Below are 19,974 nucleotides of genomic sequence, written 5' to 3' on the forward strand. Positions count from 1 at the left end.
GTACAGTGAAGGGATTCCTATCCCAGGTCCGGCCTCTTAGCAGTTTCAGTAGTTTTAGTCTGTTGTGGGCCTTCTGTTGGACGATTAATAGGAGAATTTTCCATGTTATTTGCCATTAGATAGCTACTCCCAGGTATTTTAATGATTTAGTTGACTGGTAAGGACGTTCTTAGAAGTCATGGAGGAGAAAGGTATGAGTTGGTTGTCCTATAATTACTACTTGGGCTTGGATGGGCTGTTACTCATCACCAATTGGCTACACCTGGAGGTGAAGTGACTGGGGCTGGCTTAAAGAGGTGTTTGGGATTTCTGGAGTGTAAGACGGAGCACAAGGAAACCGATGTCATCAACAAACTTGAGGAAGTGGAGTGGTGGAGGTGGTTTGGGCATACTGGCAGTGTAGAGGATATATGGGATTGATGACAGAGCCTTGGGGCATGCTTACAGTAGGATCAGCTGTTGCCGAGTACAAATAAATATATGGTTTTATGTTGTGTCTAGGAATTCTGCCTACTTGGTTCGCTAGCCAAACAATCGAACAACTCATATTAATAAGTTTTATTGCAATTAATAAAAAACAATACTAAACTTCGGCAATTACAAAGATCTGTCGCAAGCAAAGAGCGACATACATAATATTTAGTCTTAGTAGTGACGGCTGATCTCTAACTGACAAAAGTCTTTCCTGAACTGCTATCGAAGTGGCTAACGTTAAAGCTTCCATCGAAGTGCCTATCGTTGACGCTGCTATCCAAATGGGCCGCCAGTCGGGTGTGGCGCTTATGTTGTCTTCACATAGGGGCAACTGTTGTCGCTTTATGCTCCTGAAATGGCGTTCGGTCACCATGCCAGTGGCTGAATTCTTCTCAAAGCCTTCTCTTCTTCGTCGTTCCCGACTGGTGTGACGGCGCTTGACTTTACGCCGTAATATTTGCTTTAAACAAGCGAAAGTTCTTGATCATGCATAGATCTTCAGGGACTCTACGATCAAGGACACAGTTGAAATTAGATATGTGAAATTACTTTAATATGAGACACTGCTTATGGAATTAGCAACTGATAGAAGCATATTCTTAATAAAGAAAGGCTAGAGAGAAAAAATACTTCTAGTTTACAGTCCAGCGCGACTGCTGGCGCTGGAAGCTGCTGTAGATGGAGAGGGAAGGCAGAATCTATGGACACAAAGGACGCCACCAAAGTATGCGACATTTCCATGACATCATCATGAGGTAGTCCAGCTAATCAGACGCACTCCTCTGGGCATAAGAGTGGAGGCGGAGCCGTGACGACTTTATCGGAATGTATCGATTTATCGATATCATCCCGCCCCCCCCCCCCCCCCCCCCCGCATGATCAATGGCCCTTGCCGTTGGTGGGGAAGCTTGCGTGCCTCAAGGATACAGATAGCCGTACCGTAGGTGCAACCACAAAGGAGGGGTATCTGTTGAGAGGCCAGAGAAACGTGTGGTTCCTGAAGAGGGGCAGCAGCCTTTTCAGTAGTTGCAGAGGCAACAGTGTGGATGATTGACTGATCTGGTCCTGTAACACAAACCAAAATGGCCTTACTGTTGTGGTACTGCGAACGGCTGAAAGCAAGGGGAAACTACAGCCGAAATTTTTCCCGAGGACATGCAGCGTTACTGTATGATTAAATAATGATGGCGTCCTCTTGGGTAAAATATTCCGGAGGTAAAATAGTCCTCCATTCGGATCTCCGAGCAGGGACTACTCAAGAGGACGTCGTTATCAGGAGAAAGAAAACTGGCGTTCTACGGATCGGAGCGTGGAATGTCAGATCCCTTAATCGGGAAGGTATGTTAGAAAATTTAAAAAGGGAAATAGGTAGGTTAAAGTTAGATATAGTGGGAATTAGTGAAGTTCGGAGGCAGGACGAACAAGACTTATGGTCAGGTGAATACAGGATTATAAATACAAAATCAAACAGGGGCAATCCAAGAGTAGGTTTAACAATGAATAAAAAATTAGGAGTGCGGGTAAGCTACTACAAACAGCATAGTGAACGCATTATTGTGGCCAAGATCAACACAAAGCCTACGCCTACTACAGTAGTACAAGATCATATGCCAACTAGCTCTGCAGATGATGAAGAAATTGATGAAATGTATGATGAGATAAAAGACATTATTCAGGTAGTGAAGGGAGACGAAAATTTAATAGTCATAACTGACTGGAATTTGAGAGTAGGAAAAGGACGAGAAGGGAACGCAATATGTGGATGTGGATTGGGGCTAAGAAATGAAAGAGGAAGCCGCCTGGTAGAATTTAGCACAGAGCATAAGTTAGTCATAGCTAACACTTGGTTCAAGAATAATGAAAGATGGTTGTATACATGGAAGAACCCTGGAGATACTAGAAGGTTTCAGATAGATTATATAATGGTAAGACAGAGATTCAGGAGCCAGATTTTAAATTGTAAGACATTTCCAGGGGCAGATGTGGACTCTGACCACAATCTATTGGTAACGAACCGTAGATTAAAACTGAAGAAACTGCAAAAAGGTGGGAATTTAAGGAGATGGGACCTCGATAAACTGAAAGAACCAAAGGTTGTACAGAGTTTCAGGAAGAGCATAAGGGAACAATTGACAGGATTGGGGGACAGAAATACAGTAGAAGAACAATGGGTAACTTTAAGGAATCAAATAGTGAAGGCAGTAGAGGAACAAGCAGGTAAAAAGATGAGGGCTAGTAGAAATCCTTGGGTAACAGAAGAGATACTGAATTTATTTGATGAAAGGAGAAAATTAAAAAATGCAACAAGTGAAGCAGGCAAAAAGAAATACAAACGTCTCAAAAATGAGATCGACAGGAAGTGCAAAATGGCTAAGCAGGGTTGGCTAGAGGACAAATGTAAGGATGTAGAGGCTTATCTCACGAGGGGTAAGATAGATACTGCCTACAGGGGTATTAGAGAGACCTTTGGAGAAAAGAGAACCACTTGCATGAATATCAAGAGCTCAGATGGATACCAAGTTCTAAGCAAAGGAGGGAAAGCAGAAAGGTTGAAGGAGTATATAGAGGGTCTACAAAGGGACGATATTCTTGAGGACAATATTATGGAAATGGTAGAGGAGGTAGATGAAGATGAAATAGGAGATATGATACTGCGTGAGGAGTTTGATAGAGCACTGAAAGACCTAAGTCGAAACAAGGCCCCGGGGGTAGACGACATACCATTAGAATTACTGACAGCCTTGGGAGAGCCAGTCCTTACAAAACTCTACCATCTGGTGAGCAAGATGTATGAGACAGAGGAAATTCCCTCACACTTCAAGAAGAATATAATAATTCCAATCCCAAAGAAAGCAGGTGTTGACAGATGTGAAAATTACCGTACTATCAGTTTAATAAGTCACGGCTGCAAAATACTAACGCGAATTCTTTACAGACGACTGGAAAAACTGGTAGAAGCCGGTCTCGGGAAAGATCAGTTTGGATTCCGTAGAAATGTTGGAACACGTAAGGCAATACTTACTCTACGACTTATCTTATAAGAAAGATTAAGGAAAGGCAAACGTACGTTTCTAGCTTTTGTAGACTTAGAGAAAGCTTTTGACAATGTTGACTGGAATACTCTCTTTCAAATTCTGAAGGTGGCAGGAGTAAAATTCAGGGAGCAAAAGGAAATTTACAATTTGTACAGAATGCAGATGGCAGTTATAAGACTCGATGGATATGAAAGGGAATCAGTGGTTGGGAAGGGAGTGAGATAGGATTGTAGCCTCTCCCCGATGCTATTCAATCTGTATATTGAGCAAGCAGTAAAGGAAACAAAGGAAAAGAGCGGAGTAGGCATTAAAATCCATGGAGAAGAAATAAAAACTTAGAGGTTCGCCGATGACATTGTAATTCTATCAGAGAGAGCAAAGGAGTTGTAAGTGCAGTTAAACGGAATGGACAGTATCAACAAAAGCAAAACGAGGATAATGGAATGTAGTCGAATTAAATCGGGTGATGCTGAGGGAATTAGATTAGGAAATGAGACACTTAAAAGTAGTAAAGGAGTTTTACTATTTGGGGATCAAAATAACTGATGATGGTCGAAGTAGAGAGGATATAAAATGTAGACTGGCAATGGGAACGAAAGCGTTTCTGAAGAAGAGAAATTTGTTAACATCGATTATAGATTTAAGTGTCTGGAAGTCGTTTCTGAAAGTATTTGTATGGAGTGTAGCCATGTATGGAAGTGAAACATGGACGGTAAATAGTTTAGACAAGAATAGAATAGAAGCTTTCGAAATGTAGTGCTACAGAAGAATGCTGAAGATTAGATGGGTAGATCACATAACCAATGAAGAGGTATTGAATAGAATTGGGGAGAAGAGGAGTTTGTATCACAACTTGACTAGAAGAAGGGATCGGTTGGTAGGATATGTTCTGAGGCATCAATTGATCATCAATTTAGTACTGGAGGGCAGCGAGGAGGGTAAAAATCGGAGAGGGAGACCAAGAGATGAATACACTAAGCAGATTCAGAAGGATGTAGGCTGCAGTAGGTACTGATAGATGAAGAAGCTTGCACAGGATAGAGTAGCATGGACAGCTGCATAAAACCAGTCTCAGGACTGAAGACCACAACAACATCGATTTCATGTTCATGCGATCTTTGACTAACATGTTACCGTTGAAGTGCAGGGCCCTATGGTGTGGCCACTGAGAGAGCGGTAGCCGGTTTGGTTGGAGTATGAGCTGAGGAACGAAACTGTAACACGCTGCTAGTGGGACCCCTTCGCCGTGGTGATAGCCGTTGGCGAGAGAATAACACTGAGGTGATATTACCCCGTCTAAGTTATCGAGTACCGATGATGTAGTTTGTACTGTAATTTACCAGCACAACGCCGAGCTATGAGGCCCGTGTTCACTGCCATTCTGGTCAGTCTTCCTTCTGTTTGATGGATATGGACGCCCGTTTTTCCATGGTATTTGGAAAGCAATATGACTACAACATCTATCAGACATTTTAAACTGATTCATTGACTGATACCTCATTATAATTTGTTTTAAGTATTAACCTTACGTATCTGTGGTGCTTGAAAACATTTAGCCAGTGTAATGCGAAGTGTTCCAGAAAAAAGTGTATTAGTGTATGCGTTACCTGTTCTTGTCCGCCTTCCCCTAATTCTTCTGCTTTTTAAAGTAAGTGATCGGTCATTTAATTTTCAATTGTAAACACAGTGATATGTTTCATATTTTCATTTAGCACCATGCTCAGTGCTTGTCCTTTTGAATAAACGAAAGCTTACTTGTCTGCTATGTAAGTGAAACTATGTAAAATAAATTTGTGTTCTACCAGTGAATGAAGCGTGTAAAGTCCCCACTGGTCTAGTCCTTCCCGGTATTTCGTCCTGGCTGAATTATTTAGTAGAAATGTTTACTCGTTGCAGTACCTCTTCATAGTTCACTAGATCAGTGCTTTTGACCTTCAAAGCTTCTATCACTTCATATTTCAGACCCGCACCGAGTTGTACAGGGTTATTACAAATGATTGAAACGATTTCACAGCTCTACAATAATTTTATTATTTGAGATATTTTCACAATGCTTTGCACACACATACAAAAACTCAAAAAGTTTTTTTAGGCATTCACAAATGTTTGATATGTGCCCCTTTAGTGATTCGGCAGACATCAAGCTGATAATCAAGTTCCTCCCACACTCGGCGCAGCACGTCCCCATCAATGAGTTCGAAAGCATCGTTGATGCGAGCTCGCAGTTCTGGCACGTTTCTTGGTAGAGGAGGTTTAAACACTGAATCTTTCACATAACCCCACAGAAAGAAATCGCAAGGGGTTAAGTCGGGAGACCATGGAGGCCATGACATGAATTGCTGATCATGATCTCCACCACGACCGATCCATCGGTTTTCCAATCTCCTGTTTAAGAAATGCCGATCATCATCATGGAAGTGCGGTGGAGCACCATCCTGTTGAAAGATGAAGTCGGTGCTCTCGGTCTCCAGTTGTGGCATGAGCAAATTTTCCAGCATGTCCTGATACACGTGTCCTGTAACGTTTTTTTCGCAGAAGAAAAATGGGCCGTAAACTTTAAACCGTGAGATTGCACAAAACACGTTAACTTTTGGTGAATTGGGAATTTGCTGCACGAATGCGTGAGGATTCTCTACCGCCCAAATTCGCACATTGTGTCTGTTCACTTCACCATTAAGAAAAAATTTTGCTTCATCACTGACAACAAGTTTCGCACTGAACGCATCCTCTTCCATGAGCTGTTTCAACTGCGCCGAAAATTCAGAGCGTTTGACTTTGTCATCGGGTGTCAGGGCTTGTAGCAATTGTAAACGGTAAGGCATCTGCTTTAGCCTTTTCCGTAAGATTTTCCAAACCGTCGGCTGTGGTGCGTTTAGCTCCCTGCTTGCTTTATTCGTCGACTTCCGCGGGCTACGCGTGAAACTTGCCCGCACGCGTTCAACCGTTTCTTCGCTCACTGCAGGCCGACCCGTTGATTTCCCCTTACAGAGGCATCCAGAAGCTTTAAACTGCGCATACCATCGCCGAATGGAGTTAGCAGTTGGTGGATCTTTGTTGAACTTCGTCCTGATGTGTCGTTGCACTGTTATGACTGACTGATGTGAGTGCATTTCAAGCACGACATACGCTTTCTCGGCTCGTGTCGCCATTTTGTCTCACTGCGCTCTCGAGCACTCTGGCGGCAGAAACCTGAAGTGCGGCTTCAGCCGAACAAAACTTTATAAGTTTTTCTACGTATCTGTAGTGTGTAGTGACCATATGTCAATGAATGGAGCTACAGTGAATTTATGAAATCGCTTCAATCATTTGTAATTGCCCTGTACCAAGCGTTCTATGGTCTCGAGGTCTGAATTTCAGCTAACACTTGATTCAGTTTCACTTTACTTTTTGCCGGACATATCTTTGTGATGTGTGGATGCTGTTCTCGTGGCAAATAAGATCTTGATCGAGATCGTCCACTCTTTACCTCACTGTCTACTCAAAATCCAGATTAAATAGAAAGAGTGACAGCAGCTGGTAATCCTGCCCCGTCACATCCCCCGATCTATTCTCTGTGCACTACTCTGTCAGTGATGACATCAGCAGTCTGCTCCACTTGAGGAGAATGGATTACAGTTCACCTTTAGTTGATATTTAGTGAGATATCGACTGCAGGATCGAACGGTAATCCAATCTCCTCTCGTGGAGCAGACTGGAGTAGTTACCACTGACAGAGGACATTTTATTTAATTCCACCAGAACAAAAGCTTTATGTAAGACAGCGACCGAGATGTATAGGATGGTCAAAAAAAGGCTAAAAACTTTTAAAGGAGTTAGAGGGTAGTTTGTGCTGACAGGTAATTGGTAAAAAAATAAGCTTTGTGCCTTTTCGAATTTAATTAGGATTTAAGTTAGCCAATCAGACAGTCACGCGTGCAAATCCAGGCGCTCCACCAGAGACGGTGTCCCCCAATGTGTTCTTCGTTTGGTTTCCTAAAACTGAACAACAGAGCTACAAAAAATTGGACATGAGACAGTGGTAAGAATTAAAGCCGAACTAAAGGCTAGCGAATCAAAGTGGTTCAAATGGCTCTAAGCACGATGGGACTTAACATCTGAGGTCATCAGTCCCCTAGACTTAGAACTATTTAAACCTAACTAACCTAAGGACATCACATACATCCATGCCTGAGGCAGGATTCGAACCCGCGACCGTAGCAGCAGCGCGGTGCCGGACTGAAGCACCTAGAACCCGTCGGTCACAGCGGCCGGACTGACGAATCTGGTACACTGTAATGTATGCTATGAGAGTAACTGAAACTAATTGTATGTGGCGGGATGCTTTGATTTGCGAGCATAACGGCCTGGCTGGCTAACTTCAATGTTAATTAACCAAGTGCAACGTATAGAATTGTTTCCTAACAATTGTTTATCAGCACAGCCTACCCTGCAGCATCTTTACGCGATTAATTAACCCAGTGCAACGTATAGAATTGTTTCCTAACAATTGTTTATCAGCACAGCCTACCCTGCAGCACCTTTACGCGATTTTCACATAGTTTCTCATGATGAAGGTAAGATTTTCTAGGATGTTAGGTCTCTTACAGTTATTCTGCCGTGTTGCTATGCTGGGCATTGGTGCCAGCAACGCATGGAGCACGTCACAGCCACAGACCAGTGGACCTCTGTTAACACACCACACACAGTGACAGACCACACGCCGAGAGACTGTGTGGCCGCTGAATCACAGGGTATGTCTGTAACTACACAGTCACGAGTCAATTAATGGAGCTACAGTGAATTTATGAAATCGCTTCAATCATTTGTAATAGCCCTGTAGAGGACGCGGCACGAGACGTGCTCAAACAAGGCCAACTGGTGGTATCAGTATGGTTAATAGCAAGATTTAATGAATATTCCATCCCCGCCAACGCCTTCGCTTTGCATAACATGGCGTTACAGCCGCCGCAGAATTGCCTCTTAGCCGCCCGCCTCAGAATAACGTTGTTCATCTGTCTAGCTCCACCGCACCGTAACAGGCCGCCTCAGAGATAACAAGCAGACACCCATGAAGTTCCTCATTATCGAACAGCAAACAGCTTTCGCCACATCTAAGCGAGATGAACAACCTCGTAGCATACCCTTGGTTACGTGAACTGGTGTGGCTGTTTCCAAGTAAATCACGACATACACGTGTTAACGGTACAATTAGCCTCCAAAGATTTTTCCTGGCTTTAACTATGGAAAATCGGGATTTATGTTGCTTAAAATACACACCGATAGAGGAAAAATGATGTAAGTTTTGTAGCCTCCATCGCCCAGAGAGAAGAATTGAAGATTCGTGTATGTGGAAAATGAAACGTCAGAAAGTAGCGACAGAATCTGCAGTTTCCGGAATATCTTTCGGCTCGTTTGAAGCAGTCATCCATCCATCTCTACCTTCCGCAAATCTTTTCATCCTTACTTAAATATTTCACACTAACGTCCTTGTATCTGCTGCTCAAAATCTAATTTTCACCTGAGCCTAGTACTTTTCCCGGAGCAGTGTCTACTCATGGGTGCCGTTGAAGATCCTCTCGTTGGTAAGCGTCTCTCGTAAGCTTCCTTTCCAACATGTCATTTTGAACTTTATCACTCCTTTAATATTGAACATCCTTCAATAGCACTACATCTCAAATGCTGTCTCTTTTTCTTGTTTGCCATAGCCCTCGTTCAGTTCCATACTCTTCGATGCTCTACACGAGCTCCACAAAGATATGGACAATACTGATCAGCAGATGTCAAAAGAAGCCAAGGAAGGTATTAGCGAGATAAGACTTAGAGAGGGAATATTCAAGGAACAGAGACATATCGTGACCAACAATACAATGGAGTAACATAGATACAATATCAATGCAATATTGCTATTAACATACTAGGAAACCAACTGAAATGGCTGTAAATTTAAAGAATGTGATAGTGGTGCGAAGGCAAGAAGATATTCAGAGAGCAACAGCAGAGGTTACGTATTTACAAGAAGAGATATACCAAATGGAAAATAAGAACGAAGAGATTGATAGAATAGTTAGTAATAAAAACTTGACAGTGGAGGAAGGTAATGTCATTATGTCAGTGAATAGTAACATCAAGAACATCCAAGCTAATCTGCGGCAGCAATGTAAACCAAAGGGGGATTACACCCAGTCATATTTGCTATGTTGTTAACTGAAGTCTTCCCTGTACACTTTAGAGATGCAGATAAAATTCAGTTTGCAATAGATAGAATGGAGCCATCTATGAGGAACATTTGAAGACTTTTTTTTAAGCCATCGGTGTTCTTACGTGTCTGATGTAGCTCACCATAAATTCCTGTCCTGTACCAACCTTTTCATGTCAGAGCTGGAATTGCAACCAAAGTCGTCAATTACTTGCTAGATGTATTCCATTTTTTTCATCCTCTACAGTTTTCACCCAGTGCTGCTCCCTCTTGTACCATGGAGGTTATTCCCTGATGTCTTAACGGATGTCGTACTATCCTGTCCCCTCTTCTTGTCAGTGTTCTCCGTAGGTTCCTTTCTTTGCTAATTCTGTGGAGAATCTCCTCATTCCTTACCTTATCAGTCCACCTATTTTTCTACATTCTTTTATAGCACTACCTCTCAAATGCTTCGATTATATTCTGTTCCGGTTTTCTCACAGTTCACGTTTACTCCAAATATACATTCTCAGAAATTTCTTCCTCAAATTACGACCTATGTTTGACAATAGTGGAATTCTCTTCGCCAGAATACCCTCTCTGCCTCAGCAATTTTGGTTTTTATGTCCTCCTTGCTTAGTCTCACATGTTTAACATGCTATATTTAGTAATACCCAACTTTGATGTTAAGTTTCTCACGATTCTCATTTCTGCTGCTTCTCATTACTTTTTGTCTTACTCTCGGTACATATCCTGTGTTCTTAAGACTATTCATTTCATTCAAAAATTTTTGTAATTCTTCTTGACTTTCACTGAGTATACCAATATCATTAGAGAATTTTGTCATTGATGTACTTTCTCCTTTAATATTAATCCAATGCTGGAAACTTCCCTTTACTTCCATCATTGCTTCTTCAGTGCATAGATCGAACAGAAGGGGACATATACTACATCCCAGTCTTACACTATTTTTAATCTGATTACTTCGTTCTTCGTCCTACAATCTTAAGGTTCCCTCTTGTTTCTGGCAGGTATTGTATATTATTGTAATTTCTCTGTAGTTTACGCCTATTTTTCTCAGAATTTCGAACATTTTGCATCATTCGACATTTTCAAATACTTTTCCCATGTCGGCAGGTCTGTGTCATGTCTTGATTTTTCTTCAGCCTTGTTTTCATTATTAGTTGCAAAGTCTGCTACCTTTACTTATCCTAAAGCAAAATCCTCGATTTTCTTTTCCATTTCTCCCGAAGACTTACTACGTTGTAAATTCCTTAACAATAGGAGGTGGTGCCCTGCTAGACTTTCCTGAGCATTTATGGGAACTGAGAGAGATCTTCAAGCAACCACTGAGTGACGAAGTAATGATATCCACAATAAAAAGAAGGCTAAATCGAAGGATGCTAGGAAACTTGAGTTAGAGCCTGATTAAAGACACAGATACATTAAAGGAAGTACTGGTGCAGACAGAGTCCATTCGCTCGCAGGAAAAAAAGAGTTGAATGGAAAAAGTCTAGGGGGAAATAGTTACCAATGAAATCAATTTAACAACCCACCGAATTACAGAGGAGAAAATATTACTCAAGAAATTATAAATTCGAGAGAAGATAGACGGATAGAAGCAGGGAGAAAGGGAAATTAAACTGTGCTCTGGATGAAGTCCAGTTAGGAGTGAGCTGTGCAGGGACGAACATTAACTTTATCCAAGAGGATGGTAGGGGAAACCTAATAGGAACGCTAAGGATATAGAACGACCAATTTTCCAAGCTACCCATGTTGGTTACAGTTAAGATCTATATGTCTGGATTGAATTTTCATGGCCCAGTAGAAACAGGAAGCTTACATGTGCTATAGACCAGAAACTATATAAAACAATTTGGAATACAAGAATCAGCTCACCCTATTTTCCAATGAAAGTTGTGAGAGTTGTAAATGCTGTAACTGCTACAGTATACCCCTTAAACAGCAAGTGTTCATCAAGTAGAGGGATAAAAACACGAATTACCTTTCCAGTAGTGCCATGTTTGAATATGTCACCTATTTAAGGATGGAATCGGAAGCAGTTGTGGGTTTTCATGAAGGTGCTGTTGAGGCGTAAGGGAGAAAAGGAGGAAGAAGAGGTTAAGTTTTGTAGAACACATTGAAGTAGAACAGGAGGAATGACTTATGTCGTTGAGTTTATTTTATGAAAATGAGCCTACAGTAGAACAATGAAACGAAGAGACAGAGGAGGAAGGTGTGCGGATATCTTTGAGAATTAGTAGAAGTAGAATGACATAGGGAAAACGTGATAAACAAGAAATTGTAAGGAATGAAACACTTGGTTGAAGAGGTTCAAAGGAAACTAGCTACATTATTCTACAAATGTTCTAAGGTCTTGTCTCAGCAAGTGGGTATCATGAAAGCAGTAGAATGACGACTGAAGATAAAGGACTACAAACCTTTCAATAATAAACAATATTACATCCCTCAGGCCAAAAGGAGAGTGGGAGAAAAAGAATAGGTTACGATGGACCTTGGGATTATACAAAGAGTTTATAGTCCATGTAATAGTCTCCAATTTGCAGTTAACAAAAAAGAACAGTAAGGTGAGGATAGTGTTGAATGTGTGCAATGTGAACACAATCATCGAAATAGAGTGAGACAGGCCTGAAACAATAGAAGAACATATACAAAAAATTCGAGGAGCAAAAATATTCAGTAGTACCTACCTGCCTGCCTGTGATTTGTGGATACTTTTGGCTTCAGTATCTCATCAGTACACAGCCTTTATGTATGCTGGCAGGATTTACCGTTCTAGATTTTCGCTGTTTGGACCTAATGTGTCTGTTGCTGAATTCATCACAGTGTTAGCAAAATTATAGGTGCAGAGTTACTTAAGAAAGTCACTATCTAGTTGACGATGTACCGATTGTGAGCGATTCATGAGATGAACACTTGGAAATATCAGTTGTAACCTTAGAAGTATTTGAGACAAAATGATTGCTGGCAAATCAGAACTGTCTAGAATACAGATAAAATTTCTAGGCCATATAATTTCAGAAGAGAGTGTTAACCCAGATGCAAGTGAACTGGAGGCTGTGAGGCAGTTCCAGCTCCAGATAGTAAGAATCAACTGAGATCATATTTCGATATCTGTTAATTCTACAGGAAATTTATCAACGACCCAGTACACAATGCCCCAGACTTGAAAAAGCTGACAAAGGCAAAGATGATGTGACCATGGAATCAACAAAATCAAGAGGATTTTGAACTCATTAAAGAAACCTTGTGTAATGCAGGGGTCTATGACCCTGACTTTACTAAAGACTTCTTTTTGGTCCATACACATCAGATTACAGATTAGGCACACATATCAAGTGGAGGAAACGGCGGTATGAAAGTGATATAAGCTGTAGTCTTTGGTAGCAAAAGTTTCAATGCATGGTAACAAAAGTATTCTGTTACCCTATTGGAAGTACAAGCAGCTGATAGAGCTTCAAATGATGCTGGTACTGTTTGCCAGGAAGACATGTGTCATTAATAATAATGCCCTAGTATTTGTAACTATCAGAACACTAAGATATAATCTATTAAGGTGGGCACATGCGCTAAAAACTTATACTTTGAAGAGATGTAGAAACCCATAGAAACCAACATGATAACCTGATGCATTATGAAAACTACCATCTGATTCTTGGGAGATAGCAGTGAGAAGGCAGCAAGGTTAAAAGTTTAGGATCAGTGTAATGAAGGGAGCGCCACATGAGGAATTCAAAAGGAATTTATATTTCATATCCATTTCAGTTCACATAAACCTCCATGACACATACATCTCTCAACTCAGTATCACATTTACTTCTAATACTTATTCCTACAACATCCACTAATCCACCTTACTCTCCTCAATAATTACATAAAAATTGCTCAAAGATCCTTCATCTCTCCAAATCTCATTAACTCACCACAAAAATTAGCTTCATAGTGCATATCATTCAAACAAACAAATTACTGTGCACCTAGCTGCTATGGCATCACAATAGACTTGAGGAGGGTTTGTGAGTAGCAAAATGATCGAGATTAACTTAAGACAATTAACACTAATAATATAGCTCTGCTGGAGAAGAAAAGATTCATACATGTTACTACTTCGACAGTGGAATAATACACAAAAGAAACAATACAAGTGTAGCAAACTATAATCTATGTGTCCAAAAACATACAGTGGAAAAGTAAACTTTTTATATATGTTACATTAATGCCCATTAGGGAGTGAAGAAATGTCTTGAGAAGCTGAAATTATATTTTGCGTATATAACATGGAAACACATACATACAAAGTACTAAGTACTTGTCATACCTGGAAAAAGACAAAAGACAACAACAGTCATAGGTAATGGTTATGCTGAAATCGTAGCAGCATCAATTAAAGACTATATCTGTTTGGACCCTCGATGGCTATACGAGAAACCATATACAAATCCTTGTTGCCAGAAGAAAATTTGTCTCCAGATTTCTACAATTCTTGCTGCTGAAACAGGCCACGAGCATAGCTAACATAAATAAGTTTGAAAAAAACTGTTTCAGCTATGTACGCTCACCTAAGCGGATCCTGAGTGATGACAGATCACAATATTCATCCAAAGAAAGCAGAGAAGTGCTTAACAGTCATAAAATATAAAAGAATGTTTTCGAAAGCAGTAGGCTAGCCTCCAATTCAGTACAACAGACAATGATGGAACAGAATCGTTTATGTACAACATCTGTCACCGGAATCGGGATTTCTGGAAGGAATGATTCAAAGAATTTGAATGTGTCAGGATCACCTACCACATGATTTCATGGAAATTGTGCCATGTGTCCGTCTACTTAATAGTGTGTTTTATGTACTATTGGACTATGCAGTTGTTGGACTACCATCAAGAAGTGATACAGTGTGGTCAAGGAATTTAGAACTAGTGAAACTAAGTATGAAGGAGAAGGCAAAGAGGAGATAAGAGAAACATGACAAATTGAAGTCAGTAACTTGTCAAGTGGATGATTCTGTGCTAGTAAAAGTACATGCCACATCAAAGAAAATTAGAAGTTTAATCATGTCTATGCAGGACCATATTGGCTAATAAAGACTGAGTATCCAAGCACTATGAAACTAGAATAAGTGAAAAAAAAACAGAGCTCATGGAAAGGAACCCACGTGGAGAAAACTGTTACCGAGAGAATGAAGGGCTTCAAAATAGGGAACTAACAACACTTTTGCTGTTGTGGTAAGTAGCGAGTAGTACACTCCCATCTGGGTGAGACTTTACTTCATATTCAAGTTTACACTCCCATCTGGGTGAGACTTTACTTCATATTCAAGTTTCATCACTACCATATCTTAACTGTCTACAGATTACGAAAAACAGTAGAAATTATTATATTCATTGAGTAATGATTGTCAAGCATTTCAGATATGAACAGTTTAGTAAAATTTGTGGCACATTCAGCATAATAAGATGAACTTCATCCTCATTTGATAGGGGTACTATTCGAGAAACCATATTTTATATAACTGTCTAACTTCAGCCCACTACAGAAATAACATTGCCAAAAGAGTAGAGATAACTACCAAACATAAAATGAAACGTTTGTTTAAAGTTTGAGTGAAACTAATGAGTATCAATAAAGAATAATCTGTAATGCCGTATATTTGTTTCATGATTTAAGAGAAAGCATGGTAACCATAATCTGTTGTGATGCCATAGCAGCTAGGTGCAGAGTAATTTGTTTGGTTGAATGATATGCACTATGAAGCAAATTTTTCTGATGAGTTAATGAGATTAGGAGAGATGAAGGATCTCTGAGCAATTTTTCTGTAATGATCGAGGAGAGTAAGGTGGATTAGTGGATGTTGTAGCAATAAGTATTAGAAGTAAACGTGATACTGAGTTGAGAGATGTATGTGTCATGGAGGTTTATGTCAACTGAAATGGATATGAAATATAAAGTATGCTAAGGCCTAGTTTTTGAATGATGTCATTTATTTTCACAGGTGATGTCCCAATTCTATCTCTACATATTTATATGTTAATTATGATGAGAAGACAATGCTAGAATTCTGCTGCTGAAACCCAGTGCAAGACAATAATAGTAACAGCATAGTGGTGAATCATTGCTGAAGGGATGTTGATTCAATGATCTAGTTGGCTGTCGAGGTTGACAATGCAAGTATTTGCACTGGGTTTCAGCAGCAGAATTCTAGCACTGTCTGCTAAGTAACAGTAACGAGTACTAATCTTTCAAAATTTAAATCGTGTGTCAATAGAATAAGAAAGTTGTCCATTGAAGTAACTCTATTGGTAACAAGTAACCACAATAATTATCATATGGCACGGTTAAAATAGCCATTTATTCCGCAGTTTATTTCTGGAGACTTGTATTTATCACAAATGTGTGTAAGACACATTTCAAGCATTAAATTATAATCTACATGTTTCGACTGGTGCAATACAAAGTAATCAATTGCCAGTAGGTAATACAATTTGATGTAGTCAAATTATGTTCTCATTCTCGTTCTTCTTACCTACAGTTCTATAGACATGAGTGTGACCTGGTTATTTACTTGTAGCTTTTCTTCTCTACCTTCCAGATGTGGAGCCTGAGGTGGGTTCAAATAATCTTAGTAACGTGGATCGTAAAAGTCGTCACGAAAGGATGGAAAACCAAGGGGTAGCAGATATGTGTTAACTGTTTTTGACTTTTGATCTGTGACGCAGAGACGGCAAGCAGCGACAATTATGTGTTTTAGGCCCCACTCCAACTATTGAGAGGCTCATTGTAACTAGTGTAAAACACAAATTGTTAAAATATTTACCATGCTTCGTTCAAATTAGTTGAATTTTGGAGTAATAATTTTTTAGAGACAGTTTCACTACCAGATCTAGAGGTAAACTATACACGATGCATTGTAACTTTCATTTATTGTTCTTTATTTTCTTTTTTGTAATGCTCAACAACTCTTTCTACATTTTTTTCTCCTATGGCTCCAAAGAAGTCGTTTGGGGCGGGTGTGTAAAGGATCCTAGGTCTCTTACTCAAAGATAAGTTTATTTTACTTGTACACCTCGAGGATAGGTCAAAAACCCATAGTAAGGCTCCGAATGCGGCGAACGTGTGTTTCGTCAGTGAGACGCTATTGAGGAGTGAGTGGAGATCGTAATGGTGTAGCAGCGGTGGAAATACCATACCAGTTGAGAAAGTGTCCCCACTGCCGTGGGATGACGACAGGAAATCGAATAAATACTGGTTAGCAAAGAAGTATTTTTATCAGAAAGTTATTATAAATACAGACTGCTGAATTTACGTGTTCGCGTGCACGGCGCCGGCCGTTGGAATGCCGCGAGGATGACTTGTGCCAATTATTACAACAACATGCGACGATGTTTCAATATATTTGACCTGTGAGAGGTTAGACATAAACTGAAACGTACGAAAATAGTAGTGATTGTCTTAAAGTGAATATATTGCTTTACTTTGTGCGAACCGTTCATAACTTTTGCTTAATTCGAAATCCCTGTTTTCTTTGAATGTAGGATTGGTAAGCGGCCTAAATCCGATTGCAACAACTCCCATGGCGGTCAAGTCTGTTGGTAACAACGCGTTAGGTCACGACAATTTAAATAAAATGGTTACGCTGCTGCAGTATTAGACCGGATTCATTTTAGCACTCATGTGTATGACATCACAGTTTTCATCATTTAGGTTCGATTGCCTGATAGGGATATCTTATCAAAATAACTTTGCAGCTGGCTTTGATATTCTAATGACTTTACTCGATGGTAAATGACAGCATCATCTGCAAACAATCTGAAAAGGCTGCTGAAATTGTCTCCTACAGCACTCGATAACGTTTCTTCAGTTACTACGAAGTCCGACCTTTCTGTCAGGATATTACGAAATCAGTCACACAAATGAGACTATAGCCTATCAGCATGCAATTGGTTTAAAATTCACTTTTGAGGAACCCTGCTGAAAGCCTTCCGGAAATATAACTATGTGGAAACTGTTGCGATCCACTGTTGACAGTCTTCATGACTACATGTAAATAAAGAGGTAGCTGTGTTGGAAAAAAAGAAAAGAAAAAACTATAATGTCTGAATGTGAGCGCTCTATTTGCCAATAGACTGTTTGGTTCGAAGTAATTCATGACGTTCGAATACAGTTTATGCTACAAAATCCTAATGCAAATAGACGTCAAGTGATATGGGTCTGGAATTCATCGGATTACCATTCTTTCCTTTTTTGGATACTGATGTGACCTGCTCAACTTTCCAGACATTCGGTGCGATTCTGTCGCTGGGCGAGAGGCTGTACATGAATTCTAGATATTGAGCTACTGTGTCAGCATAATCTCAAAGGGACCCAACTTGCTCCTGAGGCTTTGCCTCTATTAAATGATTTAAACTGCTTCACTATACCGTGGATATCTTATAATTTCTTATTTGGTAGCCGTTCTTGATTCGAGTTCTGGAACATTAACTTTTTCTTCTCTGGGGTAGGAATTTCGGAAAACCATTTTTAGTGACTCCACTCTGTCATCGGTAAAATTTGTGAATCAACTGTCATCATTAATGAGTAAAATAAAGTCAGAGAAGCGAACACGTCACGATGGAAGATTTTTGACTAGCAGAAGAGAGAAATTGATCTTGAACCTCATTAAAGGTTAATCACGAAAAAATCTACATCTGCATCCACATACGTTCTCCGGAAGCCACGACAGGATCCATGGTGGAGAGTACCGTGTGGTTCTCTTGTAAGTAGCGTTTCTTGTTCCCCCTGCAAATGTAACTAGGGAGAACCAATTGTCTAAATGCATCTGCACGTGGCCTGATATCTCTTATCTTGCCTTCGCGGCCCTTAGGTGAGATGTGCGTCGGTGGCAGTACGATGATACTGCAGAAGGTAGTAAATACTTTCTCGATACTGTTTCACAAAAGGTTTTACGTTTTCCCCAGGTACTCCTCTTTCATTTCAGTCGCCATTTCCGTAGTACATACATAGTAATCGAACGTACCGGGAACAACTCTAGCATCACACCTCTGAATAGCTAGGATTTCTCAAATACCCAACAAGAACTCAAGAGTGGGTATCACAATTATTCTGTTATTCTGTACGCGGTCTCTTTTCTCGATGAACTGAACTTTCCAAGAATTCTAAAAAAAAAAAAGAAAAGACGAAGGCTATCAGTCGCCTTCCGTACAACAGCTGTTCTCGTGTTCATTCCTTTCTTGTCTCTTTGTAACGTTAAACCTAGACACATAATGGAACTGAGTGTGTCAAGCAACACACTACTAATGCTGTGTTCGGACATTGGAGGATTGTTTCTCTTGCATATCTACATTAATTTACATTTTTTCACGTTTAAAGCAAGCTACCGTTCATCACACAAAATAGAAATTCTGTCCAATCATGCTATGTCCTCCTACAGTTACTTCAAGACTATGTTGTGCTGTACGAGTATGTTACAGCATCAAGAGCAAACAGTTACACATTGCTGTTCACATTTTACGTCACATCGTTTATGTCATCAATGTAGCGTTGAACTCACAAATTAATAGAAAAGATCACTGCCTGACAAAAAAAAAAAAAAAAAAAAAAAAAAAACGTGATGCTCTCAGAAGATGCGGTTGAGTATCAATAGAAGTTTATAACACGTACACAATATCGGTCGGTTTTCAAAGGATTAGAGCTGCAACTCTCAGTGACGGCCGTTAGATTTCTTTAGTGTTCTTAGTGACAGAGTTGTTACCGGGTTTGTTAGTTTATATAAGGGCGCCATATATTGAGTGATTACTTTTAAGGACACGGAGATGCCACGTGTTCGTATGAAACAGTGTCACCAGCATTTGACAGTTTGAAAGGGGGCTCCCCTTCTTTTTTTTTTTCCTAGCTGGTCTAGTCGTGCTGTCCTCAAAATTGTGCGGCATTTGGACGTGGGTACGAACTGATCTTGGAATGCTTTGGGACGTTACGACACGCATACTCATTGTCAAAGTTGCGGTAGGCCTACGTTTGGCCACCGCAATGTAGCGTCGCCATATTGTGCACGAAGCATATCTTAACCTTTTCACACACGTGCCTGCCGTCATACAAGAAGTAATGGCCACTTTAAAATATACTTTTCCCAAATACTTCACTGTCCGGAGACTACCAGCAGCCGGATTGTGGAACTATCGACCCACTGCTGTTACAACTGAAGCTGGCCCATGACCAAGAAGTAAAGACTGCTGGTGAAAGGCGTCGCATTGTGTGCAGAGAATAATCGTGGTTCTGCATTGCCCTGAATGACCACAG

Source organism: Schistocerca piceifrons, chromosome 3 (genome assembly GCF_021461385.2).
Source record: "Schistocerca piceifrons isolate TAMUIC-IGC-003096 chromosome 3, iqSchPice1.1, whole genome shotgun sequence".
In the NCBI taxonomy this organism is placed as follows: domain Eukaryota; kingdom Metazoa; phylum Arthropoda; class Insecta; order Orthoptera; family Acrididae; genus Schistocerca; species Schistocerca piceifrons.